General features: G+C 42.9%; 1 pseudogene; it reads right to left on the bottom strand.

The window, feature by feature from the left end:
* Positions 1–5,900: 5,900 nt before the first annotated feature.
* Positions 5,901–6,976, bottom strand: LOC118653480 (annotated as a pseudogene).
* Between the last annotated feature and the right edge of the window lie 2,914 nt (positions 6,977–9,890).

Below are 9,890 nucleotides of genomic sequence, written 5' to 3'. Positions count from 1 at the left end.
TTATTACTATTACTAGAGGCCCAGTGCACAAAAATGTGTGCACTCAGGGGTAGGGGGTCCCTCAGCCCGGCCTGTGCCCTTTCACAGTCTGGGACCCCTCAGGGGTGACCACTTGCTGGCTTAGGCCTGCTCCCCAGAAGATTGGGCTTAAGATGGCAATCAGACATCCCTCTGGCAGCCTGGCAGCCCTCAGGGGATGTCCACTTGCCAACGGGGAGCAGACCTAAGCTGCAGTCAGACATCCTTAGCGCTGCTGAGGAGGCAGGGGAGGCTCCCACCACCACCTCTGTGCTGGCAGCCATCAGCCTGGCTTGTGGCTGAGCAGAGCTCCCCCCTGTGAGAGCGCACTGACCACCAGAGGGCAGCTCCTGCATTGAGCGTCTACCCCCTGGTGGTCAGTGTGTGTCATAGTGACCAGTCATTCCAAGTCTTTCTGCTGTTAGGGTCAGTTTGCATATTACTCTTTTACTATATAGGATAGGGGCCTGGTGCACGGGTTGGGGCCAGCTGGTTTGCCCTGAAGGGTGTCCCGGATCAGGCTGGGGTCCTGCTTGGGTGCCTGGCCATCCTGGGTGAGGGGTTGATGGATGTTTTCAGCTGGTCAGACCCCCTTCAGAGTGGGGGTCCCCACTGGGGTGCCTGGCCAGCCTTGATGACGGGCTGATGGCTGTTTGCAGTTGGTCACACCCCCTTCAGGGTGGGGGTCTCCACTGGGGTGCCTGGCCAGTCTGGGTGAGGGGCTGAGGGCAGTTTTCAGGCTGGCAGGCGACTGAAGCTCCCAGCCTCTTTTTTTTTTTCTTTTTTTTTTTCCCCCTGGGATTTATTTACCTTCTATAGCTGTCACTGGAGCTGAGAGCCGGCTCCAGCTCTGAGGCTGTTGCTGGCTGAAAGCAGGTATCTGGGTTTGTTTAGCTTTTATAATTGAAACTCTGTTGCCATCATTGGCGCTCTAAGCTCTGAGCCCGCTGCCAGCTGAAAGCAGGTATCTGGGGTTTGTTTAGCTTCTATAATTGCAACATTGTTGCATCCGGAGCTCAGAGCTGGGCCGCGGCAGGCTTGGAACCTTGGCTTCCTCCATCACTGGAGCAAGCAAGCCTCATGTTCACTTCAGCTGCATGGCTGCCAGCAGCCATCTTTGTTGGCAGTTAATTTCCATATCCTGCTGATTAGCCAATGGGAAGTGTAGTGGAGGTATGGTTAATTACCATGTTTGTCTATTATTAGATAGGATTATTAGTATTATTTTAGAGAGGAAGGGAGAGAAAGAGAGAGAAACATCAATATTAGAAAGAAACATCAATCAGTTGCCTCATGTGCACACCCTGACCAGAGATCAAACCCACAACCTGGGTATGTGCCCTGACCGGGAATCGAACCTGTGACCTTTCAGTGTATGGGACAACACTCTAATCAACTGATCCACACTGGCCAATGCCATGTTCATTTGTTTATAGGTTGTCTATAGCTACTTTTGTGCACTAACAGCAAGGTTGAGTAGTTGCAACAGAGATCATGTCGCCCGCAAAACACAAAATGTATACTATCTGGTTCTTTTTGAAAATAATTTTTCAATGCCCGTTAATTAATTTAGTTTAGTTTTTACAAATTAGTCAGTAAGGCATCTCATTGGACATGGTTTGCTCTTGCTACTTCATACCAATGGATATGTAATTATCCTGCACTGGGTGTATATGCAATGGCCTTAAAAACTAAGTGACATGCAGTGACAGTGTGGAAATGCATCATTGAGCATAACTTCTCTGATTGAAAGATTCAATGTTAATTTCTACAAAGTTAATAGATATGGACATGATCTTACTTGTAAAGATGCAAAGTGGTGTGGTACAATGAGTTTGGGTGTATGTGTGTGTGTGTCTATGTATTTAATAATTCTGTTTTGAAAAAACTCAAACCAATAGAAGAATTGTAATAATGGTACAATAAATATTCATATATATTTGACATAGATTCACCAACACTTTACATTTTACTGAATTTGTCGTAAGTCTCTCTCAAGAATAAGGATGTTCTTTTTTCTCAAATTTATTAGGGTTGCCATAGCAGATTTGGCTCAGTGGATAGAGTATCGGTCTGCAGACTGAAGGATCCTGGGTTTTATTCTGGTCAAGGATACATACCTCAGTTGCATGCTCCTCCCCGGCCCAGGTCCTGGTCAAGGCTTGTGCAGGAGGCAACCAATTGATGTGTTTCTCTCACATTGATATTTTTCTCTGTCTTTCCCTTTTTCTTCCACTCTTTCTAAAAATCAATGGAAAAATATCCTCAGGTGAAAATTTTAAAAAAATTATCAGGGTAACATCTATACTATTAAAAGGGTAATATGCTAATTAGACTGGATAGACCAGACATCCTTCTGGACAAAGCCACGGTGGAGGGGCTAAGGCAGAGGCAGTTAGGGGTGATCAGGCAGGCAGGCAGAGGGGGTTAGAGGCTATCAGGCAGGCAGGTGAGCGGTTAGGAGCCAGCCATCCTGGATTGCAAGAGGGATGTCCTGTGGGATTAGGCCTAAACTGGCAGTTGGACATCACCCAAGGGGTCCTGGATTGGAGAGGGTGCAGGCCAGGCTGAGGGACCCCCCCCCCCCCCCGTGCATGAATTTCGTACACCAGGCCTCTAGTTGATTAATAAAATTATAGAGGTTTCAATTGTGCAATTCTATAATATACCACTCAAAGTCAGATCTTCTATCACCATATATTTGACCCCTTTTACCCTTTAATACATTATCTCCACCCCCTTTCCCTCTGGTAACTATTGAACTATTGTCTGTGTGTATGAATTTTTATTTGTCTTGTTTTTTCATTTGTTGCTTTCAGATTTATATCCGACACATGAGTTAAATCATATGGTTCTTGATTTTACATTTTTAATGTTTTTATTGATTTCAGAGAAAAAGGGAGAGGGAAAGAGAGATAGAAACATCAATGATGAGAAAAATGTAACAGCTGCCTCCTGCATGCCCCCTACTGGGGATTGAGCCCACAACCTGGGCATGTGTCCTTGACTGGAATAGAACCTGGGACCTTCTGTCTGCAGGTGGACACTCTATTCACTGAGCCAAACTGGCTAGGGCAGTTCTTGACTTTTTACATCTGACTTATTTTGCTTAGCATGATATTCTCAAGATCCATCTATGTTGACACAAAGAACAGTATTTCATAATTTCTCATGGCTGAGTAGTATTCCAGTGTATGCATGTACCGTATCGTCTTGATCCAATCACCTATTGAAGTATACTTTGGCTGTTTCCATACCTTGGCCACTGTGAATAATGCTGCAATGAACATAGTGGTGCATATAACTTTGGGAATAAATATTTTGAAATTTTGAGAGTAAATATCAAGAAGAGTGGTTGGTTGACATATGGTAAGTCTATTTTTAAATTTTTGAGGAAAATATATACTGTTTTCCATAGTGGCTCTAGCAGTTTATATTCCTTCCAGCAGTGAATGGGGGTTCCTTTTCCTCCACAACCTCTCCAACACTTGCTATTGCTTGTCTTGTTGATAATAGCCAAAAAGCAAACAACCAAATAGAAGATATTTATAAACAATACCTCTCATAAGAGGTCAGTATCCAAAATATATAAAGAACTCATACAACTCAGCAACAACAACAAAGTCCGAGCATATAGGCCTAACCAATGGACACAGACAACAGGGGGGTGAGGGCATGAGTGGAGGGATGGGGGGTAATGTGGGGATAAGGACACATATGTAATAACTTAATCAATAAAAAAATTAAAAAATATAAAAATAAAAAAAATAAAAATAAATTTAAAAAATGGGAGGAGGACCTGAACAGACACTTTTCTCAAGAAGGCATACAACTATACACCAGATACATGAAAGATGCACAACTCCATCAGCTATTAGGGAAATTCAAATCAAAACTACCATGAGGATTTTTTAATATAACCACAATACATTTATCAAATTTAGGAAATTATAATTGATATGATCTTATCTTAAACAATCTAATTTCAAATTTCACCAGTTGTCCCAATGTCCTTTATAGCAGTGCTTCTCAAATGTTAGCATGCAGCAGAGTTACCTGGCAAGCTTGTTAAAACACAGACTCCCGGACTCCACTGCCAGAAATTATGACATAGAAAATTTGGGGTGCAGCCGAAGTATTTTAAATTGTTAAAACCTCTCAAGATATTTGGTCAAAATGCTACCAACTTAATAGCATCCCTTCATTTCACTTCCCACCCAACACTGCCATCCAAATCCAGGCTAACTTCTAGGATCCTGTAATGCATTTAATATCATGTTTCTTTAGTCTTTAAGCTGAAAGAGTTCATAATTCTTTCCTTCTTTGTTTTTCATGATATAATATTTTAAAAGACAACATGCTATCTCACCCCCCCACACACACACAGAATGTCTATCAGTTTGGTTTACTGATGTGTGTTCTCATGATCAGATTTAGATAATACATTTCTGGCAGAAATACTACAGAATTAATGTTGATCAATTTGTCCCCTTTGTTGGTGATTTTATTTCTTTTAGATATGTTTTTATTGATGTTATATTTTATTAAATATTGCTGAAAGTTTTACATATGTTTTCTTTATTCCACCATTGACCTCTCCCCACCTGCTCTGACTCCCCAGAATATGCCCTATTGTCTGTGTCCATTGGTCATGCTGATATGAATGTATACAAGTCCTTTGGTTGATGTCTTTTTTTTAAAAATTAAGTTCTTTATTGTTGAATGTATTACATAAGACTCTTCCCCCCCCCCCCCCACTGACCTCTCCTCGGTTGCCTCCGATCCCCAGCACATGCCCTCCCTCCCTCCCCCATCTGTGTCCATTGGTTATGCTCATATGCATGCATACAAGTCCTTTGGTTGATCTCTTACCCCTCACCCCCGCCTTCTCTCATAGGTTGGACAGTCTATTCAATGCTTCTATGACTCCAGTTCTGTTTTTGTTCATCAGTTTACGTTGTTCATTATATTCCACAAATGAGTGAGATAATGTAATATTGATCTTTCTCTGACTGACTTATTTTGCTTAGCATAATGCTCTCCAGTTCCATCCATGCTGTTGTAAATGGGTGTAGTATTCCATTGTGTAGATGTATAACAGTTTTTAATCCACTCATCTGCTGATGGGCACATAGGTTGTTTCCAAATCCTAGCTATTGTAAATTGTGCTGTTATGAACATAAGGGTGAATACTTTCTTTCTGATGAGTGTTTCTGATTTCTTGGGATATATTCCTAGAAGTGGGATCACTGGGTCAAATGGGAGTTCCATTTTTAACTTTTTGAGGAAACTCCATACTGTCTTCCATAGTGCATGCACCAGTCTGCATTCCCACCAGCAGTGCAGGAAGGTTCCTTTTTCTCCAAATCCTCGCCAGCACTTGTTCTTTGTTGATTTGTTGATGATAGCCATGCTGACAGGTGTGAAATGGCAGCTCATTGTCGTTCTGATTTGCATCTCTCAGATGATTAGTGACTTTAAGCATCTTTTCATGTGTCTCTTGGCCTTCTGTATGTCCTCTTTAGAAAGGTGCCTATTTAGGTCCTTTGGTTGATCTCTTACTCAACAGCCCCTCCCCCCAGCCCCCCACCTTCCCTTCCCTTGCCTTCCCTCTGAGGTTTGACGGTCTGTTCGATCTTTCCGTGTCTCTGGATTTATTATTTATTTATTTATTTATTTATTTATTTATTTATTTATTTATTACCTATTGCGATTTTAATGGAAATCACAAATGGCCTATCACAATTTTAAGTCTTAATTACTGAAACCATACACTCTGTGACAATGATAAGTAAACCTTGGGGTCCCGTGAGTTGGGAGTCAGTCCCATATGGGGAGAATTTGGTGTCAGTGAAGAAAAGAGTAACAACTACTTAGTCCTCCTAGATTGTTTCGTCTTCTTTGGGAAGAACACTCCAGTTGGGGGAGAGGCCATATCCCGCGCCAACCCGTTGAAATCGTCAACGTTGCTCCAGTTATTTTTGCTCCTATCTAAACCAGAGCTCTCGAAGTCTCGGTCGATCCCCGGGTAGCTCCAGGTGTAAGGGGCGAACCAGATGCCATGGCAGTCCTCCACGATGGCCCTGCAGGTCACCTGCAGAAAGATGCGGGTGTCTCTCGTGGTGTGAACCCAGAGCTGCTGGCAGGCCACGATCAGCACGTACTCACTGCAATCATCCAGAAACACAACCGTGGACACAGGCCCGCAGAGCAACGTGCAGCTGCGGGCCTTGCTCAGCCGCAGGGTGTTGGGATTGCCATACAGTCTGATCTTGCAGTCGGTCAGTTAGGTCAAAAGGACGTCTCGCTGGTGCTACTCCTCCGCTCTCTTCTCCAAGACTTGGGACTTGAGGTTGGAGAAGTCACAGAGCCAGCTAGAGCCCACGGCTCCCTCCTCGGTCAGGGAGGGCGGGGAGGCCAGGGTGCCTTCCGCCACCAGGGCGCCGGGAGCCGCATCTACTACTTTGGGGGCCAAGACGGCATCCTTCCTCCGGGTCTTGAAAGCGAATCGCATCTTGGGCTGCAGCTGCTGGCGCCAGTCGGCCAGGGCCGCCTGCAGCTGCGCTAGCGCCTGCTGTGCCTGCCGCACTTCGTAGGCGGCCAGGAACAAAACCCAGTCCTTGAGGAGTTTCTGGAGCCTCTGGAGCTGAGCGGCGGCCTCCTCCAGCCACTCGACCGACTCCCCGCCCTGCAGAAGCTCTTCCACCGCTGCTCGCTCCCAGGCGAAGGCGACCGTGAAAAAGTCGCTCTTCTCCTCCACCACCTCCTGGTTCTGCCGCTTTTGCTTCTGCCTTTCCGCCTCCAGTTGCCTCTCTTGGTCTTGCCTCTGTAGCCGCTCAGGCAGCAGGCTCCGCTCCCGCTGGAACACCACGTCCTGGTTCCCTACAACAGTAGCAGAGCAATTAGCTGTCTCCATCTTGACTGCAAGCTTCCTTTCTCCTGCCTTCCTTCCTCTGGGCGCGCCCTCCTGGATTTTTTTTTTTTTATTCACCAGTTTATGTTGTTCATTATATTCCACAAATGAGTGAGATCATGTGATATTGATCTTTCTCTGACTGACTTATTTCGCTTAGCATAATGCTCTCTAGTTCTATCCACTCTGTTGCAAATGGTAAGAGTTATTTCTTTTTTTACAGCAGCATGGTATTCCATCGTGTAGATGTACCACAGTTGTTTAATCCACTCATCTGCTGATAGGCACTTAAGCTGTTTTGAAATTTTAGCTATTGGAAATTGTGCTGCTATGAACATAGGGGTGCATATATCCTTTCTGATTGCTGTTTCTGGGATATATTCCTAGAAGTGGGATTACTGGGTCAAATGGGAGTTCCATTTTTAATTTTTTGAGGAAACTCCATACTGTTTTCCACAGTTGCTACACCAATGTGCATTCCCATCAGCAGTGTAGACTGTTCCTTTTCCTCCACATCCTCCCAGCACCTGTGGTTTGTTGATTTGTTGATGATAGCCATTCTGACAGGGTTGAGACGGAACCTAATTGTCGTTTTGATTTGCATCTCTCAGATGATTAGTGACTCTGAGCATGTTTTCATATGCCTCTTGGCCTTCTGTATGTCCACTTTCAAAAAGTGTTTATTTAGGTCCTTTGCCCCTTTTTCATTGGATTATCTTCCTTTTGTTAAGTTGTATGAGTTCTGTATAAATTTTGGAGATTAAAGCCTTGATTGATGTAAAATTGGCAAATAGGTTTTCTATGCAGTGGACTCTTGCTGTTTTGTTGATGGTTGCTTTTGTGGTGCAGAAACTTTTTATTTTGATGTAGTCCCATTTGTTTATCTTCTACTTAGTTTGTATGTCCCAGAAAATGTGTCGGTAAAGATATTGCAAATTGATATGTCTGATATATTGCTGCGTGTGGATTCTTCTAATATTTTTATGGTTTCCTGTCTTATGTTTAAGTCCTTTATCCATTTTGAGTTCATTTTTGTTTACGATGTAAGTTGGTCTAGTTTCATTTTTTGCATGTATCTGTCCAATTTTCCCAACACCATTTTTTGAAGAGATTGTTTTGACTCCAATGTATGCTGTTGCCTCCTTTGTCAAATATTAATTGAACATAATAGCTTGGGTAGATTTCTGGGTTCTTTGTTCTGGTCCATTGGTCTATATGTTTGTTCTTGTGCCAGTACCAGGCAATTTTGTGAACAGTGGCTTTGTGATATAGATAGATGTCTGGTATAGTGATCCCTCCAACTTTCTTCTTTTTTCTCAGGATTGCTGTGGCTATTCGGGGTCTTTTATTATTATTATTATTATCCCATATAAATATTTGGAGAGTTTGTTCTAGGTCTGTGAAATATGCCATTGGTATTTTAATGGTGTTTGCATTGAATTTATAGATTTCTTTGGGTAATATGAAGTATGGTACCTATTTGCTTTGTTTAACAATGGACAGGTTATTTTGATTTTCTGAATGGTATAAATCATCCCATTCAATTGAATGCCTTATTGATTGAATGACTATCCCATTGATTGTGATCTTACTGGTTATCGAAGCACATTCTTCTGTACCTGGGAAGCAGGACAGCACAATTACCCTAAATTGTTTTAGTGGCCACAGGGGGTACGTTCCAGCTGACTCAGTGGTCCCGAGACCAGGACAGCACAATTACTCTAAATTGTCCTGACAACTCAGTGGTCGGGAGACCCGAGGGCTCTAGATAATGTGTTTCTATCAACTCAGTGATCCAGAGACCCAAAACTGTAATTTAGATAACATGCTAAGTTTAACCCAGGTTACCCAAGGGCTCTAGATAATGTATTTCTGTCAATTCAGTGACCCCAAGACCAGAAACTGTAATTAACATGCTTAATTCTGCTTCTGTAATATGCTTTTTTGCGAGCCAGATGCCTCATTCCAAACCCTGGGATGTAATCAATACCTTTGTGATTTTTGCCTATATAAGTCTGGTTTTGCCACCATCTTATTGCTATGAGATTGGGAATGGCCCCTCATAGTCCCGGATTGCTATAAATGTGACTCTTAATTCAACTTCTTGAGGCGTCCTTCTGTGATTCGCAGGGTACTTTACAACAAATATGGACATTTTAATGATGTTGATTTTTTTTTAAGATTTTATTTTATTTTTATTTTCTTAATTGCTTAAAGTATTACAAAGAGTATTACATATGTCTCCTTTTTTTCCCCCCCGCCCTTGACAATCCCCTGGCCTCCCCTAACCCCCAGTGTCTTATGTCCATTGGTTATGCTTATATGCATGCATACAAGTCCTTTAGTTGATATCTTACCCACCCCCCTCCTGCCCTCCCACCCTCCCCGGCCTTCCTGCTGTAGTTTGACAGTCTGTTCAAGGCAGCTCTGCCTCTGTATCTATTTTTGTTCATAAGTTTATAATGGACTATATTATCCAGAAATGAGTGACATCATGTGGTATTTTTCCTTCATTGACTGGCTTATTTCACTTAGCATAATGCTCTCCAGTTCCATCCATGCTGTTGCAAATGGTAAGAGTTCCTTCTTTTTTATAGCAGCATAGTATTCGATCGTGTAGATGTACCACAGTTTTCTAATCGATTCATCTACAGATGGGCACTTAGGCTGTTTCCAGATCTTAGCTATGGTAAATTGTGCTGCTATGAACATAAGGGTGCATATATCCTTTCTGATTGGTGTTTCTGGTTTCCTGGGATATATTCCTAGAAGTGGGATCATGGAGTCAAATGGGAGTTCCATTTTTAGTTTTTTGAGGAAACTCCATACTGTCTTCCATAGTGCATGCACCAGTCTGCATTCCCACCAGAAGTGCACAAGTGTTCCTTTTTCTCCACATCCTCTCCAGCACATGTCGTTTGTTGATTTGTTGATGATAGCCAGTCTGACAGGTGTGAGA

This window comes from Myotis myotis, unplaced genomic scaffold (genome assembly GCF_014108235.1).
Source record: "Myotis myotis isolate mMyoMyo1 unplaced genomic scaffold, mMyoMyo1.p scaffold_m19_p_4, whole genome shotgun sequence".
Taxonomy (NCBI): domain Eukaryota; kingdom Metazoa; phylum Chordata; class Mammalia; order Chiroptera; family Vespertilionidae; genus Myotis; species Myotis myotis.
The sequence above is the reverse complement of the archived record's forward strand: the minus strand, read 5'-3'. Positions and strand labels throughout refer to the sequence as shown.